A 20,336-nucleotide genomic window follows, 5' to 3' on the forward strand; every position below is an offset into this window, starting at 1 on the left:
TTCATTTCATGGAAAAGCCTTCTCTAACGTCACCAATGACCTCTTCAACCACTCAGCTGCCTTCAACACTGTGGACCAACCCCTCCTCCTGGATACACTATCCAACTGTGGCTTCACTGACACTATCCCCTCCTGGATTTACTCCTATCCCTCTGACTGCTCCTTCTCAATCTCTTTTTCTGGCCTATCTTCTTTCCATCCCCTAACTGTGGGAGTTCAAAGTTCAGTTCTTGGTCCATTTTCCATCCGTCCTAACTTCTCTGGGCAACTCATTTGCTCCCATGGCTTTAACTGCCACCTCTGTATGGGTGATTCCCAAATCTCCCACTCCTGCCCTGACCTCTCTCTTCCTCTTTAGTCTCATGTTTCCTCCTGCCTTCAGATCATCTTTGTTTGGCTGTCCCACCAATACCTTAAATTTAATGTGCCCAAACAGAGCTTCTCATCTTCCTAATCAAACGTAGTCCTCCCCAAGACTTTCCCATCACTGTAGAAAGCACCATCACCCTCCCTGTCTCACAAGCCCTTAACCTGTGTATTATCCTCAACTCATCTCTCTCATTCAACTACATATTCAGTCTGTCACCAAATACCGTTGGTTCTACTTTCACAACATTTGTAGAATCCACCTCTTTGTCTCCATCTGAACTGCTACTATGCTGAGCCAAGAACTTATCATATCCCACTTTAACTACTGCATCAGCCTCCTCAGTGACCTTCCTACTTCCTGTCTCTCCCTCTCCGGTCCCATCCGCCACTCTGCTGTCAGTGTCATTTTTCTGAAACATTCTGTGGGAGTCACCCCACCTCAAGTGTTAGCCCATCCATCTTCAAATCAAACAGAAACTTCTCTGAGGCACTCAGTTAGCTCTCCCCCTCCTATCATACCTTGCTGGTCTCCTACTTATAACGAGGCCTGAACATGTCACTACTCTATAAGAACCTATTCACTGTACCTCAGTCTCTCCAGTCTCACTGCAGACTCATTGCCATGACCTGCCTCTAGTCAGGAACTACCTTCCCCTTCCCATCTGAAAGACCACCACTCACCCCAGCTTCAAAACCCTACTCTTCCAACAGGCCTTCCTTGACTAAATCCCATACTTCTATTAACTCTCCCTTCTGACATGCTTATGCACTTGGGCCTAAAGAACCTTTAAGCACTTTTATATTCATCCCAGTCCAGCCCCACAGTACATATAGACATATCCTTCTACTCTGCCATAACCTCTATCTGTAATTTATTTTAGTGTCTGTCTCCCCCTCTTGTCTGTAAGCTCCTTATGGCCGAGAAGATGTCTACCAACCCTATTGTATTGTACTCTCCCAAGTGCTTAGTACAGTGTTCTGCACACCATAAGCACTCAGTGAATACCATTGATTGACCATTGATTGAACACAATTGGTGATCTGTAACTCTATGCTTAGTCAATCAGTCATATTTATTGAGTGCTTACCTCATGCAGAGAGCACAATATAAGCGTTTGGGAGGATACAGTACAACCTAGTCAGTAGACACTTTCCCTGCCCAAAATGAGCTTCCAGACTAGAGATGAGCTTAAAGTCTACTTACAAGCACCACCTGAGGACATAGAGATCTGAAGAGATCTGAAAGCAGCATGGCCTAGTGGATAGAGCACAGGTTTGTAAATCAGAAGGACCTGCATTCTAATCCCAGCTCCGCCACTTGTCTGCTGTGTGACCTTAGGCAATTCACTTCATTTCTCTTTGCCTCAGTTCTCTCATTTTGTATTTACCCCAGTGCTTAGAACAGTACTTGACACATAGTAACTGCTGAACAAATCCTATCAATATTATTATTATTATTCATTGAGTTGTATTTATTGAGTGCTTACTGTGTGCAGAGCACTGTAATAAGTGCTAGGAAAGTACAGTTCAGCAACAGAGACAATCCCTGCCCAAAATGGGCTCACAGTGTAGAAGGGGGGAGGCAGACATCATAACAAGTAAACAAGCATCAGTAGCATCAATATATATGTGACTGTGTCTGAGAAATATGATTCTTACCGATATTATTATAGTCTGAAGTGGGAAAAGATTGGAGACTAGGAATTCTACAAGTTGGCTGTGACAGAAACATAGGCATAGGGTAATTAGGTCCTGTACTTGGGCTCTGGAGGAGAAGGCATATCCATGAAATGTTGCCAAAGAAGAATTGGCAGAGTTTGACGAATTGCCTGTGGTGACGGATAAGGAATTAAAGATGACTCTCTGACTCAAGTTCCCCATTGAAAAACTCATTTCAGAGTTGCCTGCTGGGACAGCCCAGATGGGTTTGAGCAAAGGAAGAACATTTCTTTATTTACCCAAATAAAACAAACAATCAGATGTCCTAAAGCCAAGTATCCAATGAAAAAATCACTCAAGGCAGAGCCACTGGGATCTTGTTTCAGGCACTGAACAAACCTCAGCTTAATCTTGGACTGTGGAACATAGATCCCTGCTGGGAAAGGCCAGGAGACCTCCTCCCCAGAACCCATCATCCCTGGAGAGAATAAATGGACCCTGCTGGTTAGGGGAAAACAAACTTCAAGAAATTGTGTCTGGGGGTGTGCACGAGTGCTTTTATGCTTAATGCACACTCCTCCGAACCCCAAACAGGCTTGATTTAGTATATTTTAGTTGCTTCGACTTCTCTCACTGCAACAACACTTTTCTGGAAGAACTCTGCTTGCCTTTTATTTTGTTTTCCCATTTCCTTCATAGAGCAGCTGCTTTGCTTCATCTGGCTTCAGCACCCACTCTGTTTTCCTTTCTCCTTGCTGTCTTTCCCCATCTCAAGGGGACCTTGCTCTTGCTCTTCTTGGGGCAATCTCTCTCCCTTTTTTTTTCACTTAAATCTAATCTCTTCATGAGATAGGTTCTTGCAAGAACTGAAGTAAGCAGGTAGAAAAGGGAGAGAGAAGAAGAAGGGGTAGGCAGTAGGGCTGGAGAAAGAAATCCTAGCAACAGAAGATGAACAGTCATAATCAGTGGTCTTTCTTGAGCACTTACTATGTGCAAGGCACTGCACAGAGCGCTTGGGCGACCTTTCAGTGTGGCTCAGTGGAAAGAGCACCGGCTTGGAAGTCAGAGGTCATGAGTTCTAATCCCAGCTCTGCCACTTGTCAGCTGTGTGACTTTGGGCAAGTCACTTAACTTCTCTGTCCCTCAGTTCCCTCATCTGTAAAATGGGGATTAAGATTGTGAGCCCCACATGAGACAACCTGATCACCTTGTATCCTCCCCAGCACTTAGAACAGTGCTTCACACATAGTAAGAGCTTAACAAATGCCACCATTGTTATTATTATTACCTTTCAAGTGGACTCAAATAGTAATGAAAGTTAAAGGGACCTAAAAACATAGTGTCAATTTCAAGTTGAATTGAATGTCTACCTTGCCACAGCCTAATTTCCTTTAGGCCAGCCTAATTTCTATGTGCCTCAGTCAGTCTAAAATATTTGAGTGCCTATCATGTGCAAGCCACAGTATTAAGCATTTGTAAAAATACTAAAGTAGAAGACATGATCCCTGCCCACAAGGAGCTTTCAATCCAAATAGAAGTCTTCCAGTTCTGTAATGTAGACAACTTGTTTAGTATGAACCTGTTATCGGAAATGCCAGGACAACAGGTTCATGCTAGGTAAATCAGGTAGGAGGATGGAGTGGGGGCACTAATGAATTCTAAGCTGTGGAACTATATCACTAGAAGTCCCTCCTCTAGGCTGAACTTCAGGTTCCGTTCTGCTCGTACCTCAAAATCACTAAGTTAAAGTTCAGTGAGAAGGGTGTTCTTGCAGGGAATAAAGAGTGAGTGCTGATGACTAAGAGGGAGAGATATGATGCAGTTCCTTAAAGCCATTGGTGAAGAGTTTTAGCTTGACACAGAGATGAATGGGTAACTTTCGGAAGGTGTGAGAGATGGGGGCAGAACAATTAATCAGTGGCATTTATTGAACTCTTACTGTGTCCAGAATATTATATTAAGCACCTGGGATACTACTATACAACAAAGTTTGTAGAAGTGATCCCTGCCCACAGGGAACCTACAGTGTACCAGGGGACACAGACATTAAAATAAGTACTGGACAGTAAAATGAAATATGGATCGTAGGGAAGGGAGACCAGGGACAAGGAGAGAAGTAAGGAGGCTAATTCAGTAGTCTAATCTTGTGATACCAGCCCCTGGACCAAGGTGGTGGCCCATTTGGATGGAGAAGAAAGGGCTGATCTGGGAAATATCGTGGAGGAAAAAAACTGCCAGGATTTGGCCACAGACTAAATGTGAGAGCTGAAAGGCAGTTAGGAGTCAAGGGTAATGTAGTGGCTCTGGGCTACTGGGACAGAAATGATGGTGGTGTCATTGATTGGTTTAGGAAATTTAGGAGAAGTGAATTGGGGAAATAGGATGAGTTTACTCAATCAATCAGTGGTGTTTATTGAGTGCTTACTTTGTACAGAGCATAGTACTAAGTGCTTGGGAGAATGCAATACAACAGAGTTGGTAGACATATTCCCTTCCCACAAAGAGTTCAGTTTTAGATGTATATAACTTAGAGACATCCTTATGTAGATGTCCTGGAAGCAAGAGCAAATGTGAGATTGGAAAGGAGATGAGAGATGGGGGCTAATGAGTCAGCAGCATAGAGGTAGCAATTGAAGAGATTGGGAACTGTGAGTTCACCGAGTAAGAAGGATAGGGAACCCAGAACAGAGTTTTGAGAAACACCCACTGTTAAGGAATGAGAGGGAGGAAGATCCAGCCAAAGAGACTAAGAAGGAGCAAGCAAAGAGGTAGGAAGGTAACAAGAGAGCACTTTGTTGATAACACCATGGTAGGACAGTTTCCAGGAGATGAGACTAGTCAGCAGTGCTAGGTGGCTGAGAGAATGAAGAGTTTTACGATCGAGTAGACTGATTAAATTTGGGTCTACAGTAAGCAGCATTTCGTGGAGGATAGAGCACCAGCATTCAGAAGGACCAGCATTCTAATCCTGGCTTCACTTATCTGCTTGGACAAAGTCTCTTAACCTCTCTGTTCCTCAGTTACCTCATCTGTAAAATGGGGGTTAAGACTGTGAGCCCCATGAGGGACGTGGACTGCTTATAGCTATTCTAGTGCTTAGTACAGTGGCTGGCATATCATATCCAGTAAGCATTTAACAAATACCATTTTTTTTTAAATTGGCAAAGAGAAGATTATTGGTGTCTTTGGAAAATGGTTAGAAATCAGATTATAGTGCATCTAGGAGGGAGTTCGAGAAGAAGTCTAGACTGTAAGCTCATTGTGGGAAGCAAGTATGTCTAGTAACTCTGTTGCATTGCACTCTCACAAGCAGTTAGTTACAGTGCTCTGCACACAGTAAGTGGTCAATAAATTCCATTGATGATGGTGGTGTCAATGATGGAGACAACGGGTGTGTACAGCTGGTGTAAGGAATTTGGGCTGAAATGGGAGCAGTAAATTGAGGCAATAGCTGGAGGGTGAAGTGGGATCCAGAGAAGTCATTTGCATACGGTCCGGATTTAGCCTGTGGTTAAAAACTCCAGACTCTATTATCCGCCCCACTTTTTTTTCTTGGTTTTTTACTCTTATTAATCCTCTGTCCAGCTAGTATCAATATATGAGCGAACGCTCCTTTGGGTTAGGTCGTCCAGAAGAAGACATGATCCCTGCCCACAGGGAGCTTTCAATCCCTGTGCTCCCTCTGCTTCACTATCACAGAGAGTGGATTGGGAGCTGTGTAAATTGGGTGGGGGGAGTAGATGACTCAACACACTCTAGGTCTCTCGCTTTCTAGAGAATGTCTGCCCTTTGTCTGCCTAACAATCACAGAAACAAAACAAATTGGCTTTGATTTTCCTCCACGCAGATTTGCATAATATAGCTACAACTAACCATTTGGAAGCTAGTTCCATGGGTATAGTATACCCCATGTAGTTTCAGTGCAAATGGTCTCCCCCTGAGCCTTCTTGTTAGCGTTATCACAGGAGCCTTCTTAGCTTTCTTAAATGTGTAGTCAGTGGGGAGATTCCTTTCTCCATGAGGTTTTGACACATCTGTCAGCTAACTCATGCGCTCCCGATGTACAATTTAGCACTCCAGGACACTCTGTGTATTAGCGATAATCCTTGGAGGGATCTGGGTCTATAAACCGCTGAATAAGTCACACTTGGATGCAGCAGGGCCGTCTTTCATCTCTGAGAGGTGTAATATGGGCAACATTAATATTTCATCCAAATGTGAAAGGGAAATTAACACAGGTTACTAGAATAAATCAGAGATATTTAGTTATATTTAACAGTTGCAGAATTCGGATATTAGGAAACACAATGGTGTGGAAATGACCTACTGTACAGAAAGCAGGAGCCACTGAATTTTGAGTTATAATGTTAGGTGAAATAAATCGCTTATTGTTTGGCTACGGCATAGCTCCAATGCCCTTTCTCCATGGCGTGTCCAATCCTGTAAGAGTCTGTAGCTCTGCTTGCACCTTCCCCTTCTCTGACCTTTTGGTGCTTTTCTCACATTGACCCGCAGCCCAACTAAGGGCTCATAGCAGATTTGTGGTCCGGTCAGAAACACCACGTGAGGAGACGTAGTGCTGATGAGTCAGTCTCGAGAGACACTTCTGGCTTCAGAGGGCTCCTATTTGCCTTGCCTGATGGATCCTGATGGCTTCCATTGCCTAGTGACCAAGTGGTAGCCAGACTATAAGGCCAAATTCACCAACTCAAATAATAAAGCTGGGAAGAACCTCAGGAGGTCTTTTGACCCAGCATCTGGACCTTCACTGTTCCTGGTAGGTGAAAGTTATCCTGGTGTGCAGCAGCCTGGGATGGGATAGTTCCCTTTGTTCAAAGACATTAGAGCATTTGTGAGGCGGTGAGAAAGCTCTGAACCATGGTGGACAGTGGCCATTAGCAGTAAGACATAGGAAAGAACTACCCAGGGAGGTTGTGGAGTCTCCATCCATGGAGCTCTTCACAATGGAAGCAGATAACCATCTTTCCTGGATGGAATGCTTTAGTTATTCACTTGGGCAGAGGAAGAATAGCATACCAGAAGTTCTCATAAAGTTCTTTCCGACTCTGTTTTTCGTCAGCATAATTATAATGACTGTGATATTTTGCTCTGTGCCAAGCACTTGGGAAGATACAAGATAATCAGATTGGACCAGTCCCTGTCCCACAAGCATCCACAATCTAAGGGACAGGTGAGAAAAGGTTTTGAATCCCCACAAAAGATGATGAAACTGAAGCATAGGGAAGTGAAGTCACTTTCCCAAGATCACAGAGCAGGAAAGTGTTAGGGCTGGGAGCAGACCCAGGTCCTCTGACTCCCAGTCTCGTGGTTTTTCCACTAGGCCATGCCCCCTTTTCTACCATGTTGAAAATGAGTCGAGGGAGCTAAACGTGCAAGTGGCAGCCACTAAGTCAGCAATTCTCCTTCCTTGCTAAGGCCTCCTTTCCTCTTCTCCCTCTCCCTTCTGCGTCACCCTGATTTGCTCCCTTCATCCCCCCTCTCAGCCCCACAGCACTTATGTACATATATGTAATTTATTTATATTAATGTCTGTCTCCCCCTTCAGACTGTAAGCTTGTAAGGGAATATGTCTGTTATATTATACTCTCCCAAGTGCTTAGTGCAGAGCTCTGCACACAGTAAGCACTCAATAAATAAGATTGACTGACTGACCCTCAAAGCAGGTGCCCAAACAGAAAGTAAAAGGGAGGCTAACTGAAAGATGCTTTCCTCTCAACAGCTCCTGTCAGAACATATCTATTCCTTCAGGAGCCTAAAAGGGACAGTCAAATTCATCATTTTCAAACACACTCATAAAAATGGCTGGTTTATTCAGGGGAGACTAACCCTGTGAGTGGTGATAGGTGAGTAGTGATGAATGGCATACTGCATTGGGATGAAAGTTCCTAAAGGGCAGTGGAGGGGAGAAAATGCTTGAGCTTTTAGCCCCAATACGTAGCCACTGGTGGCAACTCAGTAAACATTAAATTATAAAAGCTGTTTGAAAACTGTAATGTTGAGTACACATGGCATTCTTTAACTTTGAAAGTTTGCTTCAAATAATTGAAAATGTGAAAGCAGAGTATCATAATAATACTCAAGCTGATAAAATATGCTAAGATTTTTGTTCTGAATATAGGCGTATTAATTTTCTGTGATGGCATATGATTTTCTCAGGAGAGTATCCCATTAGCCTCTGTTGCATGTGAAACCGTCGACTGGGATACTGTTAACCTTTTTAGGTAACTGGAAAAAGCACCTTTTCACTAACTCTGGGAGCCCCTTGAATAGAGCTTCTATTATTACTGAATCTGTGTCACTCCAGTCTAGTGAGGTTGAGTTAATCCCAGGTGTACCATATGTATATTCAGTGCTGGGGATGGGCATGGGGAGTCCCGCCAAAATCCGTGGTTGTTCTTGGCCCCCTGCCTAAGTGATCCATATTTATAATTTATGAAGTGAATTTTGTCTTCTCACCTGTGGCACTTTCAAGGCTGTGGTTGGGTGGTGTCAGGTGTTTCTTGATGAATAGCTCAGTGAGGACAGGATTTACAAAAGTTTATTTTGTTTCTTTTTTTTGTCTTGAAAATTATTGCTGGCTCAAAAATAGGCCAGAAAGCAAACTAGCATGAACTCTTCAACACCTCTCCAGATTCAACAAAACTGACATTTATAGCTTTATTGTAGCAGAGACATGGCATTTGGATTCAGATTGTTTGGACTGTGTAGTGTCAGTATAAATAGCTTTGATTGACTCTTGTATGGAGCACATCTGGAAGCAATTTATGGCATTCCAGCTAGATTAAAGCACATTTTAAAGGAATTTTACCAGCCTTTTTTTTTTCCCCCGGCTATGGTGAATAAAGTTTCAAAGAAGGTTTAGCTGCTGTTAGACGTAGTGAAGTCAAATTCAGGGCAAATGGGGAAAAAAAAGGTTTGTTTTTCCAAAAGAGCAAAACATTGAAGTGACTTTTTTCTGGATGGCTTTCTTCACCCTAGAAACTAAGATAAAGCTTCTGACACCAGGAAACTGTTATCACTGAACTAAACTGGTGAACTAAGTCATTATTAAGAAGCTGAATGGATTGACTTACCAGGAAAGATTAAAAGAGCCTAAATATGTGTAACTTGGCTTAACAACAAATGAGAGGAGGGATAAGCATCTGCAAATATCTAAAGGAAGCAAACCAAGGGGTTTATCATTCCATACTGTGCACACAGGACACTGAAAAGTAAATGAGAAATATGCACTCCAACTGGAGCTCCGAAATATTTATCAGAAAAGCCATATTTCTTTGTTTATGTCACAAGCAAGGTTTTTTGAGAAGGCAAATAATGCATACTGGTTACTCAGAAAGCTCATGCTTCTTGTGATGTGTGTGGCTGGTGGAGAGGAAGCTTGGAAAAGCAGCTCAGGGCCCCCAATCCTCTGACCTCTTCCAAGTTTAGCAAGAGGATTAAATGTCTGCTTTCCGTGAGCCCCTTGTGGCACAGGAACTGTGCTGTGTCTCATCTGTTTAACTTCTATCTACCTCACAGTGCCTAGCACAGTGCTCAGCATATAAAGCTTTTAGCCAATAATACAGCTAGTATTGTTATTATACATTGGAAATGTAACGGGTTGCAATTTGTTCTGCACCATTAAAAGAGGTAGTTTCAAATCATCTCCAGTACTATGTCATAAATATTCTAGTGTCCCCTTGTCTACAGAAGGGCAGATTTTATATTCTAAATGTGACATTTTAAAAGGAACAGCATATTTAAAGTATACGATGTTAACATCGTTGTGTCCACCCCAGCACTTAGCATTGTGCTTGGCACATATCACGATTATTATTATTATCACTATTCGGTACAACTACATTTAACCTTGTGTGTTTTACTAGGCATCACCAGCTAACATCATTATCCTGATCCTCATTCGTCAGTCATTAGCCAACTCTTCAGAGACTGCCCTGCTGGAATTACAGAGAAAAGGTAAGTGATGGCTGAGATCCACTATTTCAGGATGCCTTAGGCTGATTCAGTATTAAGAAAAGATCCCCTTTCCTAAGTCTTTGGTTTGTTTTCTCAAAGAAACCCACATGATAGGCACTTAATTAGCAAAGCTAAACAACCTAGGGTTAATTTATTCCTGACTTCATTTTCTATTTTGACAAGCCAATAGGAGCAAAATTCAGGCTTGATTTAGACTGTCAGTCCTCCCCACAAATGCTTGATGGGATAAAACCAATAACACTGCAAAAAATCAAGAATAATAATTGTGGGATTTGTTAAGCACTTACTAAGAGCGAAACAGTGTACTAAGCACTGAAGTAGATATAAAATAATCATGTGAGACACAGTCCTGTCCCATATGGGGTACATAGTCTAAATTGGAGAGAGAATAGGTATTTAATCCCTATTAATTTTGCCAATGAAGAAACTGAGGCACAAATAAATTATGTGACTTATCCAAGGTCACCCAGCAGTCAAAGTGCAGGTCTAGGGTTAGAATCTAGGTCCTTTGGTTTCCAAGCCAGTGCTCTTTCCATTAGGCCACACTGCCTAAACTGCCCTTCCTCCCCTCTCACCCCACCCCCATTATGTCTTACTGTTATTGGTCATTTGGAACGGAATCACATACTTGGGAGTGGTCTGGTCTTGGCCAGTATTAGATCTGTGGATCCATCATCCAAATTCTTGTGCCTTTCCCTTCTCGTAGTTGCTTTCAATAGATTGGTCTAGTTCCCTAATAGGAAAGGGCCATCTTCATGTTAGAATGAATAAGTTGGACAGTTAATGTGAACAAGTCCTATGTATCGAAATAGAGGCTAACTCCACAGTATTTATATAAAGTAGACATAAAATATACTCTAATATCTCCCCTATCTGTAATCTGTTTTAATGTTTGCCTCCCCTGGAGACTATAAGGTTCTTGTGGGTAGAGATTGTGTCTTCCAACTCTGTAGTACTTTCCTAAGTGCTTAGTATAGTGTTCTGCACAAAGTAAGTGCTCAATAAGCAGCGTGGCTTAGTGGAAAGAGCAAGGGCTTGGGAGTCAGAGGTCATGGGTTCTAATCCCAGCTCCACCACTTATCAGCTGTGTGACTTTGGGCAAGTCACTTATCTTCTCTGGGCCTCAGTTCCCTCATCTGTAAAATGGGGATTAAGACTGTGAGCCCTATGTGGGAGCACCTGATTACCTTATTTTAACCCCAGCACTTAGAACAGTGCTTTGCACATAGTAAGCACTTAACAAATACCATAATTATTATTAATAAAAGTAAGCGCTCAATAAATACCATTGAGTGGTTTTGCTCTTCACTGTTCTTTGAAATGTGCTAATTCTAAATACTGCAATCAGATGAAGAATTCGCCTTGTGTGTATTTGATGCTTATTCTTCAGTTATCTTTTATAAACTTTAAAACCAAATTCAAAATCTGTGAATATATCTTTGTCCTAGGCACTTTGGAAACCTAAAAGAATAACAGTAGATAGTTCCTGTCCAGGAGGAACTACCAATCTCTAGTGAAGGAGACAGGGCAAACACAGAAACAAGAGAAGAATACCAATTACCACTTTATGAACATACCTGCAAAGGTTATTGGGAGTTTCTGGAGGGGTTGAGTGCCTGGAGCCAAATAGTGATTGTCTGGAAAAGCTGACTGTAGCAAAATGGCATTCTGGTTTATTCACTCAAAAGTGACCCACAAGTAAGAGGCATGATTGTCTATTATCCACCTCCCTGCTTCTTTCTCCACGTAAAGGTAAATTACTTACGTCATTATCCTGCCTCTTTACATACTGTCTGTTAGTTTTCCAGGATCTACTCCCAGAAGACTTAGGTGCTGTCTGATGGAGTCTGTATAGAGGAAGAAAGTATATCATGTTATTTGCTCCAAGTCATCTTTTTCGGTTCTTTTATTGTCTAGGCAGTCAGGAGTAGGCAGTGACAGGAAGAAAAAGTATTTTAAATGGATGCCATTGTCTTAGTCGAGGAATCCCCTATTAGCTTAAAGACTGGTGCACTTCAGACACTGAAGTGAAAAGCAGATCAGCATTTTAAAACCCTGGCCTGTCAACAAACAGGACCTTTCTGGGATATAAAGGAAAGAAGGAGGAGTGGGAGGGGGATGGGAGTGAAGAGAGTGGTACAAGAGAGGAGCATCTGTTTCAGCTCAGGGATTGAACCTGAAAAGAGCCGGAGGCCCAGGCTTGTGCCTGATTCATGTTGTTAATAATCCTGTTGTTTCTCACCTTGCGTTGCCCTCTTTTGGCCCCAGCTGTTTCAGGTTCATTCCCAGTGCTGAATTCCTCCCCACTTCTCACTGTTCTTTCTTTCCCTACATCCCTTAACTATCGCAGAGGATTCAGATGTACAACCTGAGCTGGTCAGGGTCAGGGTCTGGGTCTCCGAAGTTTCCCGGTTTCAGCATCTCGCGACTTTCCTGTTTGCAGCACCCAGACTTGACCGAATGGGCGGTCTTCTACAGCTGTCATCAGTGAACTGTCCTTCTGGGCCATATCAGCAACAGAATCTTGATGAAATGGGCACTGGCTTGAGTGACCCAATTCCCTGTAAGGTAGGTCAGGTCAGATATGTAACAATGAGTGTAAAACTAATTACTCAATCACTAGCAAGCTAGAGCTGCGGGCTGAGATCCGATATATGTTTTATTACTGCTTTTCTAAGAATATTGGCTTCACCTAGTCTTTTAGTGACTTTGGATTTGAACCTTGCTCCCTCGCCAAAAGTCATAAATGATGAACTGCTCCTCAAAGCGTGGTGCAATAGGGTGCATGATAGTGCCACAGATTTAGAAACAATTTTGGAACATTGAGCCACCCTTAAGACCTTTCTACAAGATAAATAGCTCCTTGAAAGGAGGAGCAATGGTTTGTAAAGTTCACACTTAACCAAGAAAAGTGACCTAGAGAAAACTATTGGTGGAGTGGTCAGTGCAATCTTAATCTCTTCCTCCTACGTAGACCGTGAGCCCTGTCGAAGGCAAGGACTATGTCTGACTAGTTCATCTTGTAACTACCCCAGCACTTAGTATGGTGTTTGGCGCATTGTAAACACTGAGCAAATAATGTTATTGTTGTTGTTGTTGTCTCCCAAAGAGAGGTACCATGTTGGGGTGTAATGTGGGTGGAACAACAAATCCTTAAATGAAAGTTAGGGTTGTCTTCAGATGATACCTGAGGTAAGCAATTGCCTCAAGGCGCAGCGTCAGACAGGACAGAGGCATGGGAAGGGAAGAAGCAAAGCAGTGGCTGCAGAAGTGAAAAGACCTGAGTTAGAAACAATGCTGTTGATATCAGAACATAATGGCTCAGGAGCATCAGAGACAAGTCAGAGGATCCCCAGAAAGACCTAATAAGTAGTAATTGTGACATTTGTTAAGCACTTACTATGTGCCAAGCATTGTTCTAAGCACTAAGGTAGATACAAGGTAGTCAGTTTGGACACAGTCCCTGTCCCACATGGGACTCACACTCATAAGTACAGATGAGATAACTGAGGCATAGAGAAGTTAAGTGACTTGCCCAAAGTCACACAGCAGACATGTGGCAGAGCTGGGATTAGAATCCACATCCTCTGATGCCTGTGCTTTTTCCACTAGACCATGCTGCTTCTCTACTGTGGTATTTGTTAAGTGCTTACTATGTGCCAGGCACTATACTAAGCTCTGGGGTAGATACAAGCTAATCAGTTTGGACACAGTCCATGTCCCACATGGGGCTCACAGTCTTAATCCCCATTTTTCGGATGAGCTAAGTGAGGCACAGAGAATTTAAATGATTTGTCCAAGGTCACAAAGCAGACAAGTGGTGGAGGGAGAACTAGAACACAGGACCTTCTGATTTCCTGGCCTGTGGTCTATCAACCAGGTCACACTGCTCCCAATCTACTGGTTCAGGAGGCTAAGTGGGATTCCACAAGATATCGCTGTGTTCCACTGTGTGCCTACACACTGTAACGTGATGAGATCATACAAAATGGGATGGGAGTCGGTTGTCTGAGGCCAACCCGGAGGGAAGTGCACTCAGTGCTTCCTGAATGTGATCCATCCTCTGGCTAGAATGCTCTTGGGGCATTAGGTATCGTTCATCCTATAATGCTTTTGGATACAGTCCGCTGTAGCAAAGCTGTTTGCGTGCTTGTGTGCGAGGTTGGCCAAGACTGCTACAATGCTACAGCCCTTTTTGGACGGCTGTGCAAGTACACAGCCCCATGTTATAGGATAACTGGATATTTGGAGGACCACATTCCCACTCCTGTTTCTTCAGTAGTCAATCTGATATATTGACTCCGAAAAATCACTGCCCAGAAATTGACAAGGCATTTCATGTCATCTTCTGAATGGCTGAGGAAAAGTGGTAAAGTGGCATCAGGAAAGATACAAATTATGCTTAAAGTCCCCTAAAGGAGCAGTTTTTCCAGAGTAGACACTGAAGAAAACTTGGACATGAGTGGAAAATCCAGAAATGTGTAGAACTGTTTTTGCCCCTAAATAAGAATGAGGAGTGTTATACTGGGCCCACCGGAGTAAGAAATCTTTATTTAGGCGTAAGTGTGCAGTTTTTTTACATTCTGGCTGAGTAGTTCAACTTACCATTAGACAGCCTTGAAATTGATGAGAAGGTGCAATGCTGCTAAAATGTTAGAAGTCAAGTGAATATATTTTCTGGGATTGTTTTCCCACTCTCTGCTTCATTACTGTTTCCCCCAGGTTTATGCCTGAATGCACCATTATTGTTTCAATGGTAGGTTAGGCTGTGACAGACCAATCACTTTTAAAATTCCATGGGCTTCGCTGGTGGTTTGGACAAAGTGAGAAGCTTATGAAGAGGGAGGTTGGGAATCATGCAGTCTCAGTCTAAAAAATGGTTTGAAGTTGTGTTGGACCTCTCCTTGAAAAATCCTCTTTGAAGAGGGTGGCGTAGTAACAGACTACTCAGCTTCTTTGCTTCTAGAGGTTAAAGATGGATTACTGTAGCACAAAAAGGCAGAGAGAGGGAGGTCCATGGACCTTAGGCTTGCTTCCTAATTTTAATGCTGAACTGTAACTCTGAGGACCATAGACCCCCCTCTAGATTGTAAGTTCTGTGTGGGCAGGGATCACGTCTGACAACTCTATTGTGTTGTACTCTCCCAAGCGCTTAGTACAGGTCTTAGCATGCTATAAGAGCTCAATACATGTCATTGATTGATAGATAGTGGTCAGCCTGATTCCATCTTCACCTGGATAGCTTCAGATTCAGGTGTCTCTATCGTTGGAACCTAGGAGACCGGGATTCTAATCACGGCTCTGCCATTTGCATTCTGTGGGATCTTAGGCAAGTCACTTAACTTCTCTGTGCCTCCATTTTCTTCATCTATAAAATGGAAATTAAATACCTGTCCTCCCTCTCCCTTAGACTGGGAGCCCCATGTGGGTCAGTGACTGCCTCCAATCTGATCAGCTTGTCTATTCCAGCACTTAATACAGCATTTGGCACATAGCAAGTATTTAAATACCACAATTATTGTTATCATCATCATTGTAAGTACTCTCTAGGGATGTATGTCTGAATTAATGATGAAAGTTTGCCAAACTCAAGGTGGTCCCTAATGTCCATGCAGTTCACACTAGCAGGGCAGCTAGAAAAGGGATGTCAGTCCCCCTGGAGAGCAGCTCGTGTCATTTGGGTTCCAAGCTCTTCAGAAGGGCATGCACGAGAGGTATCCCAACATCCCATTGCTTTCTCTCCCCAAGATCAACAAAACATACCAGGATACCCACTTCACTTTTCTTGGATTGAAGATGAAGCTGGAAACCCAATAGCCAGTTAAGCAGTGAGAGCCTTGTTAGATTTCTTCTCTGAAGCTACTGGGCTAAATAGAGGTTCCACGATAGTGCTTTGGGCAAGAGTCTGAACTGGAAAACTGAAGTGGAGGGCTCAGGTCTGTGTTAATGTTAAGCATTTGGAATGTTAACTGTGAAATTATCTTGTTTTACTAAAGAGCTCATTAATTTATAAGGTACTACATACGTTGTAAGTTTATGGACACTTACTAAATGCTAAACAGTGTTGATAATAATCAGGTAGGAAGTTTTTTTTACATACTCTTGAGATCGTATTTGAAGAAAACTAGTCCATAACATCAAGAGATTAAAATATGAAGAAATCATAATAAATCCCGAATCCTGTTTTCCAGAAACAACATGCTGAATTGTAGCAAAAGTACAGTTGCTCAGTCTAATACTATTTCTCAGTGTTTTTTTGCTCCTCCACCTTCACACCCTCAATGTAGATCTGCTTTTTGCCGTTTTGTCTCATGTCTCCATCTTTCTCCGGGCTTCCATGTCCCAACTCCCATCTCCCAATCAATCTTTTCTCAATGCCTCCTCTCTGCTGACCTGCCCCTGCCTCTGCATTCTTCTCCCAGAGCTCTTCTATAAAGTCTTTTCACTCTCGGTTGTTGTAGGTTATATGTAATGGGGCACAGGATTCAACCAATCATAAAAGGTCGATGAGTTGGATAGGGGAAGGTCTTGCCTTGTGACTGGAGTGCCTTTTACTCTCTCAACTCATATTGGATTGTTATAATCCTTTTCATAATCTGCATTTGCACTGTCAATATTTTGTACATAGTTTTGGCAAATCAATATTTTGACAAAAACTGAATCTTATTCTAGGTTATTTTTTCTTTAATGTTGAGTACATAAACTGTCTTTGCATGAAATAATTATTTATCTGCCTCATAAAATGTATCTCCGGTCATCTCAAAGCAGACTCGTTTATACATAGAATACATAAAATTTGCATTCTATTCAAGTGTCTCATTTATAAATGCCAATAAATATGCCAGGCAGTGTGCCAAGCACACGTTGGAGACTTATAACCTGATAATAGTCGTAGTCAATAAGTGTAAAATTTCATGATTTTTTTAAAACTGAAAACTCTTAACTTCTCAGTGCTTGGAAGGTACTCTATGAGGTTAGAAAGAGGCTATATGTAAGTTTTTAATATAAGTATTATACTACTTTAATCAAAACTCAAGGATTAGTTTTACCAAAATAAAGTGGGTTCTGTTTTTACCCAGAACCTAAATGGGAACTTTTTAAAGCAAGGTGCGGTAAAAGATTTTCTAAATGTGTGCCAGACCTCATATTCTTCTAGCGATTATTTATAATGGCAACAGAAAACATCCTATTTAAATGACACATTAAACTTTTTGATGAAAAGCAGTCTTGAATTGTTACTGTGATTTCCCACAAGCATATGTAAATAATATGTATGTATATGTGTGTCAGGAAGGTGGGTGTAAACTGATGGTTTTTGTAATATGCTTTGAAAGTATGCAATGAAAAATTATTTTTGTTAATACTGGTGAGTCTTAATGTTAATTTATTCCCTAGATCATTGAACGAATGTGTGGATGACATTGTTCAGAAGTAGTTTTCAATGATTTTAACAGAAACCATGTGTGCATAGAGGGTATTTGCAGTTCAGATACCAAAACTGGGTCATTGATACTATGCAGACTGCATAGGCTTTCTCATTCCCTTTTTTTCAATTAAAGTTTCTGTGCAATGAAATCTTTTAAAGTAAATGCAAATGAATCATCAGAATATAAACCCCTTAAATCACCTAAAACTCTTTTTATAGAGTATACATATTGTGTTATATACAAAGCCAATATATACACGAATACTCATCCATTCAATACACTTGTATTTATTGAGCACTTACTGTGTGCAAAGGAATGTACTAAGTGTTTGGGAGAGTACAGTACAACAATAAACAGTCACATTCCCTGTCCACAATGATCTCAATTCTTTTCTTTTAGGCAAAAATTCGTCACCCTGTTTAAGCAACATGGCCTAGTTGCCTAGGGGTCAGAAATGACCTGGGTTCTAACTCCAACTCTGCCACTTGCCTGCTGTGTGACCTTGGGCAAGTCACTTAGTTTCTCTGGACTAACACTGAAATGGGGATTCAATTCCTGTTCTCCCTCCTGCTTAGACTGTGAGCCCCATGAGGGACAGGGACAGTGTGTGAGCTGATTAAGCACTTAGAACAGTGCTTGAAAAATACCATGTTATTATAAGTCATTAAGCCAACGAAGGACTGACTGCTTACGTGATTGTGTAGGCCAAAATCTGTCCTGTTCTGTCACTAAAGATCACTCTTAGAACACAGCAGTGTGTGTGCTGCCATTTTGCTCATTTGTCCCCACAAGGCTTCTGTGCTTTGAGATATGATGATGGAAGAAATGGAGAAGTCAGCCAGGAGCAGAGCAGATTTCTAGGAAAATCCCTGGCAGCACCTTCCTTCACCCTCCATGCCAGCCTACCACATCTCATGTCACCTCCTCGGTGCCCACAGCCAGTGCTTGTGCTTCTGCCATTTTGGAGGATTGAGACTGTGAGCTCCACATGGGACAGGGATTTTGCCCAACCCAATTTATTTACCCCCTCCCCAGCGCTTAATACATTGCCCAGCACATAGTGAGGTGCTTAAATATCATATTTGTTAATTATTATTCTAGGCTTCTTTCTCCCGTGGCCTCTAGCAGAGGTGATACTACTTGTTGCCTATTTGAATGCTGTAGTTTTGTTGTGGCCCCTTGATTTTTTTTTAAATGTTATCAATTGATTCTATGGATTTCTAGGTGGATGGAGTGGAGACTAAATTCTTTGTGGGCGGGGATCATGTCTACGAAATGTGTTGTATTATATTCTCCCAAGCATAGGGCTTGGGTTAGTACAGGGTTGTGCACATGGTGAGTGCTCAGTAAATACCATTGATTGATTGTTATTGGGTTTAGAATGGAAAATTGTGAGAACCCAGGGTTGGGTATAACTCTGATTCTACCCTCTATTGACCTGGAATGCTTTAGACCCTTGGTGTGGTACAGAATGTAATTTTACTTATTTTAAATGGACCACTCACTTTCTGCTAGGTACTGTGATATGAATTCCTGAGGTATATGTGGTATACATAGCTTTTCGCTGCCTTATTAAATAAGCATGGCCTGCCTTAAACAGTTTTGGTTTTTTTATGGCACTGGAAAATTCTGCTGATGGATTTGTTTTTCAGTAGTTCATTTCAACTGAAGGTTTGACAAAATGTGACGGATGAATCTCTTGAAAACAAATTAGATTGTCATTTATTTGAATCAATAATTACTTGAGTAAATTACAAATATCTGATTAAGTTCAGCTAGACCCATAATGCTTTAGAAGTTTTTTAGGCTCAATAGTTTTATTAGCTCAAATTAATTTTGTTTTTTTAATAGAAATTTAATAATGAATGTGCACTATATAGGACATTTCTATATACAAGTGAGTTATGGACTCATCCACATAAAAGTATGATTTTAGCTTTTATTATACATTGGAAATATGTTTAATCAAATTTAATATTGATTAGGCACTGCTTTTTAATTTCTTGGATAAATATTCATTTCCCTTTATTAGATAACTATCATTCATATCCAGCAGATAGGTCAAAAATACTATTTGAAAACCATATATTCCAGAGGTTCACTACTGAATCTAACATGTTTTTTGTGTAAAACACCCCAGGGCCTACAGAATGACTCCATCGTATCACATGGAATTTAGGGTACTTTCCAGAGTGCTTAATACAGTGTTCTGCAACCACTCAATAAATGCTATTGATTGCTTGATTAGAATTTACTCAATGTGCACAGACTCCTCAAGTAATTTCTGCCCCCAGTCCTACCTGTTATTTACTGAAAAGAGCCTAAGAATTATTGTCATCTATTGGGTAATCAGTTAATTCAAAGAGAAGCAATAAAGCTGTTTTGTGTCCTGTATGTGAGCATGGCACACAGTGACTCATATCAGTCAACTGGGTAATTATGTAATTACCAAAAGGGGAGAAATAATCCGTCGTATTGTTTTCCTTAGAGGCCCTTTTGGAAGTGTTCCAGTCCATCAGGTACTTACGTAATTAAGTCGGGAGTTCAGTCTATAAGAAAAGGCTAGAAAGATTCATTTAAAAAGCATTCTGTAAATAACTGGTTGAATGAAGAGAAGAGAGTTTTATAATGGCCACAGAGGGCAAACCTACTAGGGAAGAGCAGAAGGAAAACCATAGTATTCATGGAAACCTGAGTCCTTATAAGCAAAATGGAAAATTTTGACAGTTCACCTGGGTAATACAGACAAAATAACTTGATAATGAGGAAAAAAACATGCTTTAATTTGAATTTTCTATCTTCTCAATCTTCACCTTTTGTTTCTCACTCCTTCCTTTCCCATCTCACAATTTTTTCTACTCCAGTGAACCACACTTCTTACAG

General features: G+C 41.5%; 1 protein-coding gene across 4 annotated transcripts in view; it reads left to right on the forward strand.

Moving 5' to 3' along the window:
* Nucleotides 1–20,336, forward strand: part of LOC100075704 (retinoic acid receptor beta) — a 477,276-nt gene that overhangs the window by 150,219 nt on the left and 306,721 nt on the right. For 3 of the 4 annotated variants that reach the window (XM_029071231.2, XM_029071229.1, XM_039912928.1), the window contains one exon: nt 9,915–10,005. The gene's annotated coding sequence lies outside the window, so the exon portion shown is untranslated. Of the gene's footprint in view, nt 1–9,914; nt 10,006–12,469; nt 12,595–20,336 lie in introns of all 4 variants that reach the window. The other variant, XR_005660281.1, reaches the window with a different exon arrangement.

Source organism: Ornithorhynchus anatinus, chromosome 8 (assembly GCF_004115215.2).
Source record: "Ornithorhynchus anatinus isolate Pmale09 chromosome 8, mOrnAna1.pri.v4, whole genome shotgun sequence".
Taxonomy (NCBI): domain Eukaryota; kingdom Metazoa; phylum Chordata; class Mammalia; order Monotremata; family Ornithorhynchidae; genus Ornithorhynchus; species Ornithorhynchus anatinus.